We start from the raw sequence: 22,316 nt of genomic DNA on the forward strand, positions 1-22,316 counted from the left end.
TTGGATGTGATTCTGGGAATGGATTGGCTATCGATGTATGGAGGAAACATTGATTGTGCTAGTAAGTCGATTTTGCTTACCACTCCAGAAGGAAGAAGGATCAAGTATGTATCCTGGCACGAGCCGAAGAGGACTCAAGTAAATTCTTTATCAGGAGTTGTACAGGAGGAAGTACCAGTGGTGAAGAATTTTCCTGGCGTATTTCCTGGCGTATTTCCAGAAGAGTTGCCAGGCATGCCCCCGGATAGAGACATTGAGTTTTTGATCGAGCTTTTGCCAGGCACAGGGCCAATATCTAAGAGACCGTACAGGATGCCCGCACAAGATTTGGAGGAAATTAAGAAGCAGATTAAGGAGCTACTGGATAAAGGATATATTCACCCAAGTTCTTCACCTTGGGGATCGCCAGTACTTCTAGTGGAGAAGAAGGATGGATCATTAAGGATGGTTTTTGATTATCGAGGACTGAATGAAGTGACAATCAAGAACAAGTATCCACTACCGATTATCAATGATCTGTTTGACCAGTTGCAAGGAGCTAAGGTATTTTCCAAGATCGATCTGCGATCAGGATACCACCAGTTGAAGATTCGAGAGCAGGATATACCAAAGACGGCTTTTACCACCAGGTATGGGCTATATGAGTATACCGTTATGTCATTTGGTCTGACTAAAGGCACCTGCCTATTTCATGAACATGATGAACAAGGTGTTTATGGAGTTTCTGGATAAGTTCGTCGTGGTGTTCATTGATGATATTCTGGTCTACTCAAAGAATGAAGAGGAGCATAAGGAGCATTTGCGTTTGGTACTTGGGAAGCTCAGAGAACATCAGTTATATGCCAAGTTCAGCAAGTGTGAATTCTGGTTGAAGGAAGTTGGATTCCTCGGACATGTTGTATCCGGAGAAGGAATAGCAGTAGACCCCACCAAAGTTGTCACTGTGACAAATTGGGAAGCCCCAACGACAGTTGGAGAGATCCGAAGTTTTCTTAGACTCGCAGGATACTACCGGAGGTTCATTGAGGATTTCTCGAAGATTGCGAAGCCCATGACGGAGTTGTTAAAGAAGGACACCAAGTTCAAATGGACTGAGGAATGTGAGGCCAGTTTTCAGGAGTTGAAGAAACGATTGGTTACATCACCCGTGTTGATTCTGCCAGATCAGCGCAAGGATTATGAGGTGTATTGCGACGCTTCACGTCGAGGACTTGGAGCAGTGCTTATGCAGGAGGGAAGAGTTGTTTTGTATGCCTCACGACAGCTTAAGCCCCATGAGTTGAATTATGCTACACATGATTTGGAGTTAGCAGCCGTAGTACATGCATTGAAGACATGGAGACATTTTCTCATCGGAAACCATTGTGAGGTGTACACGGATCATAAGAGTCTGAAGTACATTTTCACGCAAAAGGAGTTGAATCTCAGGCAAAGGAGATGGTTGGAGCTCATCAAGGATTATGATATGAGAATGCATTATCACCCCAAAAAGGCTAACGTAGTAGCCGATGCGTTGAGCCGCAAGAGCCATGTCAACACACTCTTGACCGAAGAGTTGCCGAAGGAGTTAGCCGAGGACCTTCGCGGGCTATGTTTGGAGATAGTTCCGAGAGGCTATGTTGCACCATTGGAGATTCAGTCGACTTTGATGGATAAGATCAGAGAAGCTCAGAAGACTGACAAGGAAATTGCTGAGATAAAGGAGAAGATGAGCAAAGGAAAAGCTAAAGGTTTTCGTGAGGATGAGCATGATGCCTTATGGTTTGAAGATCGCGTTTATGTGCCTAATGACTCGGAGATCAGGAAGTTGATTCTGCAAGAGGCCCATGATTTGCCGTATTCGATTCACCCAGGAAATACCAAGATGTATCTGGATTTGAAGGACACTTTCTGCTGGATCGGAATGAAGAAGGATATTGCGGAGTATGTAGCAGTATGTGTTGTATTTCAGAGAGTGAAGGCAGAGCATCAGAAGCCAGCAGGATTGCTACAGCCATTGCTGATACCCGAATGGAAGTGGGATAAGCTAGGCATGGATTTTATCACGGGATTGCCCAGGACTCGTGCCGGCTATGACTCGATATGGGTTGTAGTCGATCGTTTGACAAAGGTAGCTCATTTCATCCTAGTGAAGACCACTTATACCAGTGCTAAGTTGCGAAGATATACATGACCAGGATCGTATGTTTGCATGGAGTTCCGAGGAGCATCGTATCAGATAGAGGAACCCACTTTACCTCAATGTTCTGGAATCAGTTGCACGAAACTTTGGGTACTAGGCTAGAGTTCAGTACAGCCTTTCATCCGCAGACAGATGGACAGACCGAGAGAGTCAATCAGATTCTGGAGGACATGCTGAGAGCTTGTGCGCTAGATTATGGATCTAGTTGGGACGAGAATTTGCCATATGCAGAGTTCTCTTACAACAAGAGTTATCAATCCAGTTTGAAGATGGTCCCCTTCGAAGCGTTGTATGGAAGGAGGTGCAGGACACCGTTGTTGTGGGACGAAGTTGGAGACCGTCAGTTGTTTGGGCTAGATTTGATTAAAGAGTCTGAACAGAAGGTGAAGATGATTCGCGATAGGCTCAAGGTAGCCCAGTCCAGGCAGAAGAGCTATGCAGATTCTAAATGCAAGGAGACAATTTATGAAGTTGGAGACATGGTTTATCTTCGAGTATCCCCAGTTCGAGGAGTTAAGTGTTTTGGAGTTAAGGGAAAGTTAGCGCCACGTTTTGTAGGACCATACAAAGTTTTGGAACGTATGGGAGAAGTTGCTTACAAGTTGGAATTGCCTGAAGGATTGTCAGGAGTTCATGATGTGTTCCATGTTTCCCAGTTGAAGAAGTGCCACGTAGAGATGGCTGACATACCGCTGAGAGATACAGTGCTGCTGGAAGCGATTCAACTGGATAGTGATTTGACCTATGAGGAGAAACCAGTCAAGATTCTTGAGTTTGCCAGCCGAGTCACACGCAGCAAGGTTATCAAGTTTTGCAAAGTTCTGTGGAGCCACCATAGCGAAGATGAAGCCGCCTGGGAGCGAGAGGAAGATCTACTGAAGGACCACCCTCACCTATTTTCTAGCCAACCCGAATCTCAAGGGCGAGATTCATCTTAAGGGGGGTAGGTTTGTAGCATCCCAAATTTTCAATTTGGAATGTTATACATTAGACCATCATTGCATATCATATTTTATTGCATTTTGGCTTGATCCTAGAAATTTCACGCAACTCAAGAACCCACAGAGAGAGTTGGGATTTCGTTATTTTCATATTTGAGGTTTCTCAAATTTTGAAAAAAGGATCATTTGATTTTATTTATTTTATCTTCAAATATTTCTATTATAAAAATACGAGAGAGAGAATAAAATGACTTTCCCAAAATAAAGAAATATTGAGGATTTAATAAAAAAATCAAATAAGATTTTATTTCAAAGTTTATCGCTAATTTATTTGAATTTAGAAAAAATGCACGTTTTTCAAAATTGCATTTAGGCCCCAAATAAATGTTCATCTTGTTCGGCTTATTCTTAGAGGACGGGGAAAAAAGTTCGGGATTTTGGAGTCTGTTTAGTATTTTTTTTCTTTTTTCTGCACGTCCGAATTATTTTAAAAAAAATGAACCGACTCTGGGCCGTACCCGTGCGGGACTCCGCCCGGGGGGCCTTTATAAGCCGCGCCGCCCCGGCGCCCGAAGCCCAAGTTGCCAGCCCACCGCCGCTGAAACCCTAGCCGCCGCCCCGCCGCCGCTGCCGCCGCCGGATCCCGCCGCCCGCCGGATCTCGCCGCCGCCGCCCCTCGCCGGCGCCGCCGTCCCGACCACTGCCACCACCCGCCGCCGCCGTCGCCCCGCCCGCCGAGCCACCGCCGGACCTCGCCGGAGGTAGCCGCCCCGCCGCCGGCGGTTTTCTGAGAAAAACCGCCCGTTTTTTTAAATAAAAACCGCGGTTTATTTTTTGTATATAGATTGGTTTAGTGTTTTTTCGGTTTATTTATTTAACGGACGTTCGTCCGTACGCTCGTTTTAACGAATGATTTTAGTCGTTTAGCCGCAGACAGCGAACGTTCGTTCGTTAGCCTGTTTGACCGTTTTTCTTTTTCTCAGATTTTCCGCGATTATTTTGGATCGCGATTTCTGATCCGATTTTCGTTCTAGTATAACTTTTTGCTCGTTTATCGGAATTAGGCGATTCAAGCGCCTAGAGTTTCATCTTGAAACCCTCTTTCCGTTTAACCAACTCAAACAAGTTTTTGCTACTGTAAAATTTGACTTAGGTCCAGATTAGTAAACGAAGCTCGTTTCTTTCGCCGTTTGATTTTCGTTGCTTCGTTTGATTTGATTCTTTTTGCAAAGCGGAGTTCTTAAGTTGAACTTTCTTTTTAGATCTCTTATTTGAGTTTTACCTGTGCATTAGATGAGTGCTTATTGTATGCTTGTTTGTTTACGATAGAGTACCCGGAGTGCGCCGCTTGCTACTATGAGTCTCTAGGTTTCACGGATCATCAGCAAGGCAAGTAACACTTTGATCATACCTCTTTACTACCATTTTTATTGCATTAGATCAATCCTCAAACAATTGCATGGTTAGGATGTGATTTTTAACATGTGGGTGTTGGGAAGTAGTTGAGGTAGTACATATTACATGTTTGATTATCAACCCTTTCAGGAGTTACTTCTACGTTTGCTTATATTGCTATGCTATGCTAGTAGACGTGGATTGGGTGAGTGTATCCATGACAGACGTGAGATTGTTATTTAATGGTTTACTTAAGGTGGCAACTTAAATTAACATCTGGGTGGATTGAGGCACTTGGGTAACCCAGTGTTGCTTGTTATTTTTTGGAAATACCGGGGTACCGTGTGATTCTCCTATGGACCGCCACTCATGCTCAAAGGGATCACGAGATTATTCATGCTAGAAACTTCCGTGTGCAGCCGCAAGCTACTATGGGCTCTAGCATAGTTGATTAAGTTGCGTGAACTCTTGAAGAGATAGACTAGCAGATGTAGGGGAAAGTAGGTGTAACTGTCTACCCGGAGTATAGAGTAAATGCTTCTGAAAGACTGTGTCTCGGTGATCCGTTTCTCAAACATTATGTAGTGCGAGAAATCCAATGGAGGCGATCGAGTCTTGCGGGGAAAAGTGCGCAAACCTCTGCAGAGTGTATAAACTAATCATGGTTAGCCGTGTCCCCGGTTATGGACGTTTTGAGTATCTAGTACCTGGATTATCATGTGAATCTTATCCTGTTACTTAATTTAATCTTGTTGGGTTAATGATTGTTACTTAATTGGGATTGAGTTGGAGGAACCTTCTCAATGTTTAACAACCACCATGATAGTTAAATAAAAATTTATTCCTTTGTTGTAGGGAAAAATTGGCTTTATGCAAAATTGTAACCCTAGTGCTTTCCACCAGCCATATATGCATGTAGTGATAGCATTATTCTGTTCATTACTCTCTATGTGTTATATTGCCAGCATATTCCATGTGCTGACCCGTTTTCGGGCTGCAACGTTCATGTTGCAGACTTTTCAGACAACGAGTAAGGTGCCTTAGGTCGTGGTCTTATACTCAGTGATGCCGATGGAGTTGATGGACTCGCTTATCTTCCAAGCCTTCCATTGTTATCGTTATTAGATGGCCTTAAGCCATATTTATTGTAATAAGTTCTGTTTTGAGACATTCGATGTAATAAGTGTGTGATTGCTACTCTGTTATAAAACCCTCAAGTACTATGCATGTCAGCATTATCGATCCTGGGATGACACTGATGCACAGAGATCAGACTGTTTGAGGTCTGGTCGCTACAACTGATTTTCTGAAGAAGCTGGTATGTTCACAGTGAACTCGTACATCACAAACCTGCCCCACCGATGGATGTCTCTATCAGATTCATGTGGAGCTACTTGGAGTCGTTGTTGGCCATCAAAAATGATAATGGTGCTGATCCGGTGAAAGGCATATCGTATATGACCATAGATATGTGGGGAAAGCCGACAGTACAAGTGCCCAAGTCGCCTAGATGGGCTAAATCGAGCCAGGGATGGACTAAACTGAATACGGATGGCACTTTTGTTTCGAGTGATGAAGCTGGTGCGGGGATGATATTGAGAGACTCTTCGGGGAAGATCATCTTCTCAGCGTGCAGAGCCTTATATTCTTGCAGGGATGCGTTGAAGGCAGAGCTTTGTGCCTGTATGGAGGGGTTGTCCTCGTCGATTCAATGAACAAAATTGTTGATAGAAATTGAGATGGATTCTTCAGTTGCAGTTTCCATGATCACATGTGGGGGCATTGATCGTTCGGTGTACTCTTCGCAATTTGCACATGTGCAATATCATAATGGGATCGAAGCACAGAACCGCGACTAAATTGAATGTAGGTAAAATAAACATGACATGACCAAGCATAATTTGTACTCCCTTCATTCCATAAATCTTGTTGTGATTTTAGTTTAAAAAATAAATATTTTTTGGTAAAATTATAAAACTTAACAATTGCAATTCTTTTTATCCCAATTATTTTTTAGTGACATTTTTAGAATTGGTAACAATTTTAACGAAAACATGACAGAGCACACATAGGCATTTGAATGGATGATGCGGGTATGGGCATGCACACTTCAGAAGGAAGATTGGTGAAAATGGAAATCAAAAGGGGAAGTTGGATTATTAAGGGGTTTAGCTGTCTAATTATGCAAGACTGATTAGGGGCGGCAGGGGGGGTTCAAATTTTGTACACAGTTAAAATATTTCAACTCGTATTTGTTATTCATTTATTTATTTTACATAATTCAGAAGTTTTCCCAGTCCAAATGTAAAACAATTCATAAGTTTTCCCAGAAGCCATGGAGAAACCCTAACCCCCACCATTTCGACCCCCTCCTCGGGGCCAACATGTGAACTGACATCGGAGAGATGCGGGACCATGAATCAGTGTTTCTTGGCTCCATCCTTGTCTTGGCATGTTCTGTCGGGACCTACTCCGTTGAGCTGATATTCAGTTTTCCTCTCTTTTCTCGTTGATTTAGGAACTGATCATATCTTGCAAGAGCAACTCTTGCAAGAGCTCCCATTGCCTTTTGTACCACCACCTCTCTCGACGCTTGTGTCGTGGACAAGTAGTTTTTAGGTTTCTCTTACTAAGTTCAAACCAACATGTAAGAGAAAACTAAAAACTACTTGTCCACGACACAAGCGTCGAGAGAGGTGGTGGGACAAAAGGCAATGGGAAAACACAACAACACGCCTCTTTATTCTGGAAGCACCATCACATCATGACCAGGGCTCCCGAGCTCCCGAACTTGAAGGGCGGCACCAAGGTAGCTTGCGGCGACCAGCAAGGCGTGAGAGTTGACACTGGGCTGCATGTAGTGTCTTTGTCCGTCGGATCTCTCTTCTTGGCCGGGGATTGGAAGCTGTTGTCCTCCTCCGAGATTCTGAGCTTACTCCAGCGAGCATCAACTTCATTCTTCCTCATTGTCAGCCACTCAGGATCCGCATGGGTTGCCAAACAAAACTTGTCAGGGAGCTCATAAATTCCTCCAGCTTTGCTCTCCCCGCTTCCGAAGACATGACAACCCAGAATTTGAGCATTCTAATAATCAAGCCCCAAACCTGGGTAATAGAAGTCCAAATGGTATTGTTAAAAATCATAGAGTTCCTATATTTCCACAAACACCATAGGACAACAGAACTAATGGTATTTAATGTAGAGTTTTTCTTGTTAGAAACCCAGAAACGTACAACAGATTCAAAATTTGTGCCTATCTGAATTTGGAAGAATTCACCAACAAAAGACCAAATATTCCTGGCTGCTCCACACTCAAAGAATAAGTGGAAGTTGGTTACATTGTCTGCACAATATACACAGTCTAGAGGCTTAATGATGTGCCTCTTCCTAAGGTTATCTCTAGTCATTAGTTTGTTCTGGGAAAACAACCAGAGGAAGACATGTATTTTGGGTGGCACAACGAGTTTCCACACAGTAAGGATAAATAGTGGTTGCACCCCCCTAAAGTTAATCACATGGTATAAAGAACTAGAAGAATAGACTCCTTTGTTTTCTAGCTGCCAAATAAGGGAATCTGGGTCATTGTCAGAGACAATCCCTTTGACAAATTCCACAATTTGGTACCATTGTTCCATAAGCTTGTCATCAAAATTCCTTATGAAGGTAAGAATAAGGTTTTCTCCATCCCACACATCTCTAATGCTTTTAGTCTGTTCATTACAAACTGTGTAAACAGACCAGAATTGCACTGCTAGTAGGGATGTGCCAAACCAGGTATCTTCCCATAACCTGATTTGGTTTCCCATGCCCACCTTCCATCTATACCCAAATTTCAAGGCTTGGACAATGGATCTAATTCATTTCCAGAATCTAGAAACATTCAGGCAGTGGCTGGGAGCAAATAAATTGATTTTTCCTCTCAAATATTTCTGGTCCACAATCTCTTTCCAATGTTTCCCACCCCCCTCATAGTATCTTTTCACCCATGATCTTAGGAGGCAGAGGTTTACATCTTGGAGGTTTGGGATCCCCAGACCCCAAACACTTTCTTTATGCAAACCAGTTTCCAGTTTGCTAGGTGGAGTTTCCTGTGCCCTTCAAAATCATTCCACAAACAAATTGCCATTTGGGAGTTGATCAGGTCAATGGCCCGCCTAGGAAATTTGAAAAAGTATAAGAGGTAGATAAGGATACTAGCTAGGAATGCTTGGATGATGATTAGTTTGCATTTGTAAGGGAGCAGCTTCCCCCTCCATCCAGCAATTATTTTCGTAATCTTATCAATTAGAGGTTGGATGTCTTCCCTTCTCAGCTTGTCATAGTGAAGGGGAATCCCCAAATATTTAACGGGGAAAGAACCTGCAGCACAGCCTAGCACCTCTAGAAAAATGGGTAAAGACATCCCCACCTCATACCAGAAACTTGTTCAAAGAAGTTAAGGACCATCTTGAGGTTTCTGGCATGTTCAATATTGTTATCTAAGAACAATATAGTATCATCTGCATGCTAGAGGCAGATGATACCACCAGGGCAAACCTCAGGGCACAATCCCTCAATCAAATGGTGGCCAGCTGCTTTGATCAACATCTTGGTGAGTGCATCTACTTCTAGATTGAAAAGAAGTGGGGAGATGGGGTCTCCTTGCCTAAGGCCTTTCCCAGTTAGGAAAAAGTCACTTTCCATGTTGTTAAGCTTGACCCCCACAGATCCTCCATGTGTGATTTGTTGGATCCAATGGATCCATCTCCCACCAAACCCTCTAATCTTAAGGAGTTCCTCCAGGAACTCTAAGTTAACCTTGTCAAAAGCCTTTTCATAGTCTAATTTAAGGACTAGACCATTCTTCCTGCTAGAATGGGCAGAGTGAAGCACCTCATGGGCAGTAACTACACTCTCTAATATATACCTCCCCTTAAGGAAAGTAGACTGATTACTAGCAATAAGCCTCTGTAGGATTATTGCTAGTATATTGGTAAGAACTTTAGTAAAGATTATAAAGCTACAATTTAGCGGACTAATAGGCCTGAACTTCTTCATAGTTGAAGCGTAAGGTTCTTTTGGAATGATAGTCAGCATGGCAAAGTTTAGTCTTATGTATAGCAAGCTCTCCCCTATGGAAGTCTACAAACATTGCCAAGAGATCTTTCTTGATTAGAGGCCAAAAATGCTAGTAAAAGAAGAAGGGGACACCATCAGGGCCCGGTGCACCATCTGGATAAGACTCAAAGACAGCCTTCTTGACCTCCTCTTCAGAGAAAGGGGCTTCCAGGATCTCATTTTCAGCATTTTTGACTTTTTCATCATCAGAGAAAAAACAGGGATTTAGGTGAAACCCTTCCCTTTTCTCTAACTTGAAAAGATCTTTATAGAAACTACTAGGTATATCTAACATATCTTTAGCATTAGTGACAGGCCCATGAGGACCATCCAAGGAGTGGATGACAATCTTCCTTCCCCTTTGGTTTGCTACAACATGGAAATAATCAGTGTTCCTATCACCCTCTTTGATATCCCTATCTCTAGATCTTTGCTTAGCCTTAATCTCTTCTTGCAACCAGATTTTCTATAGCTCAGCATGGGTAAACCTGAGCCTTGAAAACTCGTTTCCAGTGAGGGCTACAGTTTCAGACTTAATATCTAAACTATTATATTCTTCTAACAAATTTTTTATACCTCCTAAGTTGAGCCTCCTCATCAAAGCTCCACCCTTTAGTAAATCTCCTTAACTTCCTAATCTTCTCCTGCTAGTCATCTATAGCATTGGCACCAGAAGTAGGTTCATTCCAAATTTTAGTTACTAGATTGGAAAAATCTTCCCTCGGGAGCCACCATTTTTCCATCTTATAGCACTACAAAAAAATACAATTCCGTGATGATACGTGTTTGTCATAGTAGGTCACGTTTTTTGTCATGCATGTACATCCATGACAATTTTATGATAGAATCAAGATAGTCATACCTGTGCTATCATAGAAGTGTTCCATGACATTACCAAAATTATCATCACGGAAGTGTTGTAAGTGCATCTAGTGCCCCTTAGTGATTTTGGTGTATTGAAGACTTATAGGTTAAGGGACTGATGCGTTTGTGAGTGTACACAGGTCTATAAGTCTATGAGGAGTTTGATACTTACAGAGAAAGTCGACCCCTAAAAATGAAGTTCTTCAACTCAAGACTTTGGACATCTGAAGACCTTCTGAAGACTTTGAAAGTGAAGAAAATGGTGTAACCTTGAAGACTTGGCAATCATTCGAGGAACATGAAGTGTGAAGACTTTTATTTTCGTAGTTTCATTTTCTCTTTCTTGAGTCATAGGAAACACCGTACTGTTAAAGGGGGTCGAGGAAATACTAAGGAAAAATTTCCATATGATGCTCAACTCAAAATCCTACACCTACCAATCCCTTCGAGTGAAGCCATTGGAAATCTCATACAGTTCAGTCATATTCTTCAGTGACAGAGACGAAGTTCTTCTGGTCTCTGAGGAATTTGTTTGGACTGAGGAGTTAGGAATTCGCTAGTGCGGATTGCCTACACAGTGAGGAACATGATAACCCTGAGGAATTTGAGAGTCAAATATTCCGACCGTTGCTGTGCTATGCACCAGCTGTCCCAAAATATCTACCCACCTAACGGTCATATCAGACAAGGGCATTTATGTCTTATCATGTCGGGCTGCTCCCTAGGCTATAAATAGCCGCCCCCTACAACCACTAGCTGGTTGGCTGCTCCAAGAGAAACTGACACTTGTCATTTGAGAGCATCCCATCCCATCCTCACCAGCAAATTCCTCAGTGAAGAATTCATAAAAATCGCCTATTCAACCCCCCCTCTAGTCGACATAACGCACTTTCAATTGGTATCAGAGCAAGGTACTCCCTTGTTCTGTGTGATTTTGGTTTAACCGCCTAGAGTTTGAGTTATGTCGACTGCAGGATTAAGGAACGTATCCTGCCCCATCTTTGACAGTCATGAGTATCCTCGGTGGAAGGCCATGATGAAGAAGCGACTCATGGCTATGGACAGCGAACTGTGGACCGTCACTGAGATTGGTCTTACCGATCTATGCAAGATGACGGAGGCTGATGACATTCACAAGTACACTCTGCTCAACCTCACAGCGAAGGATGTCATCTGCTCTTGTCTATCTCGAAATCAGTTCAGGAACATCATGCATCTCAATCACGCGAAGCTAATCTGGGACAGGCTCTCTAAGGTCTACTAAGGTCATCGTACTCGTCATGATCCTTGGTTTGAGGATTAGAAGGATTCTCTCAAGGAGATGCCTTTCGCACCTGAATCGTCATCCTCTTCACCGTGTCTCATGGCAGATGGTGCCAAGGTAACTGAATGCTACCTTTCTGAGTCTAGTGATGATGAATCAGGTGATGAATTTGGCCCCAGCTATGTCAAACTTGCTTCCCTTGCCACTAAACAACAAAGAGCTTTGGGAAAAGTTCAATACATGCTAAATAAGAGCGATGATATGTTGGGTGAAGAAATGGATCAGTCAAAAGCTTTGGCCGAGAGTCTTCAGAGACTTCAGTCCAAGTTTGACGCCCTTCAAGATTATCATAATACTCTCTTATCTGATCACGAGAAGCTTTCTTCCGAATCTCTTCAAAGAAAGCAAGATCTTGAAAATCTAAGAGTGGATTAGGAAGATATTCAGAAGGAGCGCGATTCATTACTTGCTCAACAAATCAGTGCTACTCAGGAAGAATTTGTTCCTCCATGTCTGAAGTGCATTGAATGTGAAACTGCTAATTCTTCACCTGAATGTTCAAATGCTTCTAACGCTACAAATTCTTCATCTGTCTTTGCTATCACTAATTCCTCATCTGAGGACAATGCAAGTATCACTGATGATGCGGGGCTAAAGGAATTGTACATGACAGGCATGTACAAAAGCCTCAATGGGCATCAGACTCTTTATGATGTGCTCAAAAAGCAGATCCTCAACAGAAACCCTAGGAAAGAGGGTATTGCCTTTGAGAGGAAACTCAATGCTGATGGAACATATTGGAAGCCTGAGCAGTACCCAAACCTCATGGGTTGATGCAAAGGGACCTCCAGTTGATCCATCCAACTTATCTGGCTTTACATGTGAATCTCCTCATTCTTCTGATGAGTCATTTGACTCCAACTATAAACTATTCAAAAATCAGAATGGTGAAGTATTTGCTAGATATGTTGGCACTAACTGCAGGAACGGTTCACCTATGAAGAAAATCTGGGTTCCCAAAAGTTGTCTTAAAAATCTTCAGGTGAATGTCCTTAACCACCTGTGAAGAATAGGAACCCCAGATCAAATTCTTCATATGAACCAAATTCTTCATATGGATCCAAGTGGTCATATGGACCAAATTCCTCACATGGATCAAATTCCTCAAAAGGATCAAAGTCCTCATATGATCATCATCGTGCTAACCCCTCTGTGTCGCAGGGTAGAGTTAAGGGCTATGAATATGAGCATTATTCTTCAAATCATTATGTTCATAAGGCCTCGAAGAATTTCTCTGCTTATTCATATGCTTACCCTAACCCCTCTTATGTGAAACGAAGTGGACTGGCGTCTATACCACCTTTCTCATATGGTGCTCATAGAGTGATGAATTGTTTGCCACCCCTTCAGATGTGGGTGGTGAAGAAAAAGAACTAATCTCTTATGCAGGGTCAGGTCTCCAGACGTGCTCAAAACGTCTGAAGAATTTGCTGGAGACCTGAACAGTGCCTGATAGGACGCAGGCTAATCATGATGAAATGAACTTTCATTTCACACATCCTCATACCAATTTATCTGTTCTATTGCTTGATGATATTGATGTCATATTCTTCACTGATGAAGTATATGAGTTCGTAAGTTGCACTAATTCATCTGCAGGTTGATCAATCCAAAGCCAATGAGTGGGTCCTTGATAGTGGATGTACAAATCACATGACTGGTGACAAGAATCTATTGATGGATGCACCTTTATCACCGGCACATCTGAAGCATATCATCTTCACTGACAAAGGCAAAAGTCAGGTATTGGGTCTGGGTAAGGTTGCGATCTCTAAGGACATACACATGGATAAAATCATGCTTGTCGAGTCCTTAGGATACAACCTCATGTCTGTCTCAATGCTTTGTGATCTTAATATGGTTGTTGTCTTTGGTAAGTATCGTTGTGTTGTGATCATGGAAGCTGACAATTCCAAAGTCTTCGAAGGCTTTAGGAGAGGAGACTTGTACATTGTTGATTTCTCTAAAGGACCACAACCGGCCATATGTTTACTTGCAAAAGCTTCAGAAGGGTAGCTATGGCATCGAGGACTTGGTCATGCTGGCATGAGGAATCTGCACACGCTCGCGAAGAAGAAGCATGTCATTGGCATTGAGAATGTCAAATTCCTCAAGGATCACTTATGTGGAGCCTGTGAAGCTGGAAAGATGACAAAGGCCAAGCATCCAGCAAAGACTATCATGACTACCACTTGACCATTTGAATTGCTTCACATGGATCTATTCGGTCCTAATCATTACTCTGTTGTTACAAATGATGCATCTCTATATGGCTTTGTTATTGTTGATGATTATTCTTGTTACACATGGATACACATTGTAACTTACAAACATGAAGTGCAGGAAGTCTTCAAACGATTTTCCTCGAGGGCTTCAACCAACTTTGGTGTGAAGCTCAAGCACATCAGAAGTGACAATGGAACTGAGTTCAAGAATTCCGGTCTTGATGACTATCTTGATGAACTTGGTATTACTCATGAGTTATCTGCTCCTTATACTCCTCAGCAGAATGGCGTTGTGGAGCGCAAGAACATAACTCTTGTTGAGATGGCTCACACTATGCTTAATGAATACAAGACGCCTCGTTGTTTCTGGAGTGAGGCAATTGATACTGCGTGCCACATCATCAACAGAGTATATCTTCACAAATTCTTCAAGAAAACTGCCTATGAACTCCTCACTGACAAGAAACCTAATGTGGGTTACTTCAAAGTCTTTGATGCTAAATGTTGGATTAGAGATCCTCATCACACTTCTAAATTTGCACCAAAAGCACATGAGGGCTTCATGCTTGGTTACGGAAAGGACTCGCACACCTACAAAGTCTTCAACGACGTTCTTCACAAGGTTGTTGAAACTGTAGATGTGCAGTTCGATGAAACTAATGGCTCGCAAAGAGAGCACCTACCTTCTGTGATAGATGAACCAGCACCTAAGGATTCTATCAAATTCAAAGCTACTGAGGATGTCATTCCCACTGAAGAATCAGCTGAAGAATTCATTCCAGAACATGATGAACGTCGAGCTGGCGCACCTGAAGAAAATGGTGCTGAGGAAAATGCTCCTGAAGAAAATCCAGATCAAATTCCTCGAAGATAACCCACTCATCCTCGTATTGCAAACGAAGTGCAAATCGAGAAGATCATCAATGACATTGAAGCACCAGGTCCTATCACACGCTCAAAATCTTCACATTTGTCTAGCTTTTGTGGGCACTTTGCTTTTGTCTCTATCACAGAGCCCACTAAGGTAGATGAAGCATTTCTGGAGCCTGAGTGGATTCAAGCTATGCAAGAAGAATTACATCAGTTCAAGCTCAACAACGTCTCGGAACTGGTCAAACATCCAGATCCTCGCAAGCACAACATTATTGGCACAAAGTGGATCTACCGCAACAAGCAAGATGAAAATGACCTTGTTGTGAGGAATAAGGCACGACTTGTAGCTCAATGCTACACATAGGTTGAAGGAATTGACTTCGTTGAAACTTTTGCACCTGTTGCTAGACTTGAGGCCATTCGCATATTACTTGCTTATGCTAACCATCATGATATTATCTTACAAAAAATGGATGTGAAAAGTGCATTCCTCAATGGTAAGCTTGAGGAAGAAGTATATGTTGCTCAACCCCCAGGTTTTGAAGATCCAAAGAATCCTGACAAAGTCTTCAGACTCAACAAGGCCCTGTATGGCCTCAAGCAAGCCCCTCGGGCATGGTATGATACTTGGAAGGAATTCCTCATGAATAAAGGATTGAAACCCGGTTCACTCGACCCAACTCTTTTCACTAAGTCTTATGATGATGAATTGTTTGTGTGCCAAATATATGTTGATGATATCATTTTTGGCTGTACTGACCAACGATATGGTGATGAATTTGCCTATATGATGAGTGAAGAATATCAAATGTCTATGATGGGAGAATTGAAATTCTTTTTAGGTCTTCAAATTCGTCAATAGCGCAATGGATATTCATATCTCAGGAGAAATACCTCAAGGACATATTGAGGAAATTCGGCATGCAAGATTGCAAAGGGGTCAAAATTCCAACGCCCACAAATGGCCATCTATGCACTGATGAAAATGGTAAAGACTTTGATCAAAAGGTATACCGCTCCATGATTGGCTCTTTATTGTACCTATGTGCATCTAGGCCAGATATTATGCTTAGTGTTTGCATGTGTGCCCGATTTCAAGCTACACCGAAGGAATCACACCATAAGGCTGTGAAGCATATTCTTCGATACTTAGCTCACACACCAACACTTGGATTATGGTATCCCAAGGGCTCTTCTTTTGATCTCATTGGATATTCAGACTCTGACTATGCTGGCGATCGTGTGGACCGCAAGTCAACATCAGGCACATGTCATTTCCTCTGACGATCCTTGGTCTGTTGGTCCTCGAAGAAACAAAACTGCGTATCACTCTCCACTGCATAAGCTGAGTACATTGCTGCTGGATCGTGCTATGCTCAACTACTATGGATGAAGCAAACACTCAAGGACTATGGCGTCAACGTGAAGAATGTGCCTCTCTACTGTGACAATGAGAGTGCTATCAAGATTGCTCATAACCCAGTTCAGCACTCGAAGACAAAGCACATCTAGATTCGTCATCATTTTCTTCGTGATCATGTGTTGAAGGGTGACATCTCCATTGACCACGTTAGCACTGAAGATCAACTGGCCGATATCTTCACTAAGCCCTTGGATGAGAAGAGATTTAGCAAGTTGCGGTGTGAGCTAAATATCCTAGAATCTTTGAATGTTCTCTGAAATGGACACACATCCTAACACTTATGCTGACTTGATGACTTAGATGCGCAACACACAAAGTAACATTTTTCTTCAGTAAATGAAGACTAACCCTCTAAGTGTGAAGAAATTAATGAAGAAATTGATTCTCGGAGCCCTACGACAATTGTACGCGGTGTCTGAAATCAGCTTTCTTATATGGTAGGTTACGCCACCACCCAAAGTTGGAATTCTTCAATTTGAGTTTTCTTCATTTTCGAAATTCCTCAGTTCTTCAAATTCTTCAACTTTGCTTTGTCTTCACCCTTTCCGGTGTTGTTCTTCATTTGGATATATATATATATATATATATATATATATATATATATATATATATATGAGTTTTATGTCCTCTACAGAATTCACTTATTGCTATTTCTTCAAGTTGATTTCTTCTGCTAAGTGAATGTGATCGGACCCTTCCCCCTCTATGCTAAACTCAACCCAGTCTATTCACATATTCTTCATGTGTGTTCAAATTGAAACTCGTTCAAAATCTTCACTGTGTCCTTGACAACTGAAGAAATTGCGAACGGAACTTTTAAACTTATCTTATCTGAATTTTCGGCTTTGCCGCTCAAACCGTTCCACTTCTCATGACAATACTTATCTATTCACCCACGATCCTACATGATCGCCACCTCTCAGTACATGGGTGACACATGCCAAGCGGATGAGAAGGGCAAGGGGCACGTTCGTCCGATTTCTTCGGGCGTACAGTTTTTCACTCCCTCTATAAATATCCCTGGCTCTTCCTCACTTCACTTTCACCTCGCTCGCTCTCACTCCCGCTTGAGCTTCCCAAACCCTAGCATCGCCACTACTTCATCATCGCCGGTGAGGAAGAGCTTCACTGCCTCGACCTCGTCGCCATCGTACTCGCGCCGGTTGCAGATTTCTTCACTCTGCCGCCATCGTAGCCGTCTTCCTCTGCCGAGTTAGGGCATGGAAGATCTGAACTGACAAACTTCACATCTACACTTCCTAGTTCGTCGTGTTCTTCACTTCGGGTAATTTAATGTTACTTTTACTGCCCTCTTTGATTCTTATGTTTTCTTGAAAATCTTCAAAGGTGTTTATTCTTCAAATCTTCACACACATGAACACCTCACCTATCATCAGATCTTGATTTGTTTCTCTAAGCAATGATTTTCTTCAAGATTCCTCAATTGTGTGGATTTTCAATCTATACAACTATGGAACCTAAGACAAAACGCTTAGTGAAATTCCTCAAGACTCATCTGGTCAAATTCCTCAAACCTATTCATTTTTGAAAAACCTTCTGAGAACGCATATGACCTCTCCAAATTCCTCGCAACTATACTCTGTTCACAGGTACAAATGTCCGCTGCTGAATCACTAGGTTCTCATCAACTTAACTCATTTGCAGTGTTCCTCGAAGAAAAGTTGCACACCTCTTCAGAAACTTCAGTTGTTCATATTCCTCAGCTGAAGAAAATGGCTAACAAGAAGCCACAGAAGGGAGGAAAGAGGCTTGAGGTCAATACTGCATTTGAAATCCCTGAGGACATTTATGCTGGATACTGCACTCCTGATGAGGCCAAGTTTGGCAAGGAGGACAAGAATCAGCGCAAAGTGCACATACAAAGGATAGAGAGGAGATGGGCACGAGAATGGAGGGAGTACAGGTATGTTACTCCCAAGTATATCAAGAAATTAGCGCTCAACCCTCCATGCTCAAGACCTCCATTGGCACCAAGCCAAGTGGTAGATCCCACCAGCCTCAAGCGCGGTCAGGACTATGCTGATGAATGGGCAAAGCGCCAGGCCAAACTGGCCAAGCAAGCAAAGAAAGTAGTGAAGAAATTCAACGCAGACTCTGCTGCTGCTGCTGCCTCTGCTGAGGCCTCTGCCAGTCAGCCGAAGAAAGCGATGCATAAGAAGCCTGCGCATAAGTCAAGTGCTTCTCCTTCAATGCCCTCACGAAGAAGCTCCTCTGCAATGCCCTCAAGGCCAGACTCTTCAAGGCCCTCGCGGCAATTTCCTCAGGCTGCTCCTTCAAAGTCCTCAGCTCCTCCGTCAAAGTCTTCAGCTGCTCCGACCAAATCCTTGGCACATGTGCATCTCGCCACGTGCCAAAGGACCCAAGGCATCTCAATTGCCTCAGGAGCATCTGCAAGTTCCTCAGCTTCACTGTTGGGGGTTGGGTGCGACATATGCCAATGTATGGCTTATCATGGTGGGAGCGAGTAGAACGTCGCCGGTGCCTGGAAGCGGGATGAGGCTTAAACACGTACGCCGGCGAACTTTACCCAGGTTGGGGGCTCTCCGTGGAGATAATACCCCTACTCCTGCTCTGCGGGGTCTCCGCATGATCACTAAGGCACTAGTGATACAAAGTGCTCCTCGAGCTGTGTCTAGGGGTAGGAGAAGGCAAGGCTAGCTCTTCCCAGCCCTAGGTTTCTGGCTAGTTCTATCAGGGTGGGAACCCTTTGCATGGGTGGCCTGGGGGTTTATATAGGCCTACCCCCCAGGGGTACAATGGTAATTTGGCCGGCTGCCGGGCCCGGCTGTCAGTGTCCTCTGGCTTCTCCGCCGACCGCTGGGGCCCTCTGCCTGGTGGGCCCTGCCGACTAGTTGGTGGCTGTTCACTGTAGCCGTATCCCAAGTGACAGGGGCTTGGTCATCTTAGCGTGGCTACAGTCCCACCGCCTGGTGGGAGGACACTGTAGCCACTCCTGGTCTTATCAGTTTAATGGCACATTTGCCTCGGGGCAAGGGACGGCCGCCTGCTGGAGGCCGGCCCCTCTCTGATCCGCCTGGTCGAACTTCCGTCGTCTTCCTTGGGGCCACTGTCTGATAGGGCCTGCCTCTGGCGGGCCGTACCGACAGGCCGTCGTGGTGAACAGGGCTCCGCCTGCTAGGAGCAGTGTCAGGGTAGATACGGCACAGTGCTCCGTCGTGCAGAGATCTCCGTCTGTATGGAGCACTGTAGCCACGCCTATCTCGAGCATGGGAGGCGACATGCTTCACTGTAGCCATACTTCGTCTTGTACTCCCGATGGGAGCTCGGCCGCCCCGTAGTCATGAAGTGGCCGCCTGCCTGTAGCCGCCCTCTCTGGAGGGCGGCCGCCAGAAGCCGGTCACTCGGAGCATCGTAGTCCTGAGTCTCCCGACCTCTGGCAGCCGGCCACTGTGCCAGCCGGCCTCAGAGGGTGGAGTTTCAGCTTGGGGCTCAGCTAGGTGGAGCTGGCCCAAAGTCTTGATAAATCTTTGGCCTCGGGTGAGCCTACCCGTGGCCCATTACTCCGACAGTAGTCCCCGAAGCCGGTGACGCGTCATGGTCGAAGGGCCGCGAGGTCTCAGTGGCTTCTCCCCTCCCCGAGCTCGGGGAAAACGTCGACCGCCTGGTGGATAGTCGGCCGCTCAAGCTGGCCTCAACCTGGCGGAGCTAAACGGTCGTCTTTGAACTCCAAGGCGGGAAAACAGGTGGCGTGCCTGTTAAGCTTCCCGTAAACAGCCGCCCGCCGCGGACGCGCCACGCGGTGTACACCAGCCTGACAGGCCTGCCATCCCATGCTCTTGACGGGACATGACTCCGGGCCGGGCCCGCCACTACCACGCCTCGGCAACCGGGCGGATTTACTGCGCCGGAGGGGACGGTTGCCATCCCCATGACTATTCACGACGGTGTGAATGCGTGCGGGAGACGGGGGGTCGTGGGGACGTGGGCGTAGTTAACCCCACGACCCCACGTCCCGCCCCCTCGGCTACATAGCCCGGGCGCTATAAGTAGGGAGGGGGGAGAGGTGCGGCAAAGTTCCTGCGCCCCCTCCCACTCTTCTTCTTCTTCTTTTAGCCTCCGCTGCTTCTGCTGCCGTAGCGCCGCCGCCGTTGCTCGACGCCGACGGGTCTTTCCTCTCCGCGCCGCCAGCCGGGGCCATGGGCGACTGGGAAGGATCGACCGTGATCGAGGATAACATCGCTTTCCTCCGCGACACGCGCCGGATGCCCAGCGCGGCCTTTGTTAAGGCGTGGGTGCCTCCGGAGACGTAGATCTCGCCGGCGCCGCAGGAAGGCGAGCGGGTCGTCTTCCGCTCGCATGTCCTGCGGGGCTTTGGCCTCCCCGCGAGCAATTTCTTTCGCCCTTCCTCAACTTCTACAACCTTCAGCCCCATCACCACACGCCCAACGCCGTGACCTTGCTCTCCGCCTTCGTCACGGCGTGCAAGGGCTACCTCGGCATCCTCCCCACCATCGAATTGTGGGGAGCATTCTTCTATGGAAATCTCGGCACCTCCGCCAAGGAGACGGCGGCCGAGTGTGGGGGCTTCGTCGCCGTGCACCGGCCGGCGAAACGGAACGCCTTCCCCGTAATCAAGCTGGCGCAGTTGGTGAAGATGTGGCAGCAGTCCTATTTCTATGTCGAGAACGTGGACCCTGCTGCCGACGTCCTCAACCTGCCGGCCTACAAGGCGGCTCCCCCCCCACTGGAGCTTGCGTCTCCTGGAAGTACAAGCCGAAGCCGGTGTTGGGGGACGCGGCGGCTGCCATCGGCCGACTCCGAGTGCTCCAAGAGTTGGAGGGCCTCGTGGCCTCCGACCTTCTTGTTGCCTTCATGGAGCGCCGGGTCCTCTCGCTCCAGAGCCGCCCTCATCCGATCTTCCGGATGGGCGGACACCGCGACCTGTGCCGGCTGTGCACGAAAGGAATGCCGCCTGCCAAAGTCTCGCGGATGGTGAACGAGATCTCCGACCTCAAGATGTCAGAGAAGGAGTGGCGGTTCGGGAAGCGGCCGTACTCTCGCCACAACCCGCCTCCTGCTTTGTTTTTCTTTATGACGCTGCTTCTTCAAGACTTGATTCCTTCCTGGTTGCAGATTTACATGTCCGAGGCAACGGCCGCCTTCCTGGGGCCGGGTGACAACCTCCAGGCGGACATGGCGGAGAGTGACCTGGACGACCCCGACTTGGGGGTGGCCGCCCTGGTCGACGACGCGATAGGCGGCAGCAGCAGAGCGGACGGTGGTGGCGGAGCAGGCGGCTCCGAGGGAGGCGGCGACATGGAGACCTGGCCCGACGACGACAAAGACGAAGACGAGCCGCGCCCCACCCGGAGCTCTGCCACCACCGGCGCCGGCCCCTCTTCTGGGCCGCCCGCCCCAGGCGGCAAGCGCAAGCGGAAACAGGGCTCGACCCTGTTCGGCAGCGCCCCAAAGAATCCCAAGAATCCGGCCGCGGCGACCAGGCGGAAAGAGACCGCGGCCAGGGCGACCCTATATCAAAGGCAACCGAAGGTGCCAGTTATGGTGTCGGCGTAAGCATCATTCCTTTACTCCTTGCTTTTTTCATCAATCTGTCATGAAAATTTTCTGACTTGTCCTCTTATTTCAGGGCCCCACTGACCCTTGAGAAGTCGGGTGCCGGCTCGGTCCTCAGGTCGGCAGCGGCCTCCTCTACCAGCCGGCGCATCGACCAGGCCACCGACCTCCGGGAGGCAATAGAGCGGAATGCGCGGGAGGCGTGCCGAGGCGGAGGCCGACCGCCTGGCCAAGGAGCAGGCGGACCTGTCTGCCGCATCTGCTGCGAGGGCGCTGGTGCAGGCGGAAGCTCAGGCCGTTCGGAGAAGGAACGGCTTGCAGAGGCTGCCCGCCACCGAGAGCCACTATTTGTGGCCCCTCTGAACACTGTGCCGCCTCCGCCTGACTTCGAGGCGACAGTCGGAGGAGCCGGCGGCGACTACCCGATCCAAGAGCG

The sequence above is a fragment of the Triticum dicoccoides genome, chromosome 5B, assembly GCF_002162155.2.
Source record: "Triticum dicoccoides isolate Atlit2015 ecotype Zavitan chromosome 5B, WEW_v2.0, whole genome shotgun sequence".
Taxonomy (NCBI): Eukaryota; Viridiplantae; Streptophyta; class Magnoliopsida; order Poales; family Poaceae; genus Triticum; species Triticum dicoccoides.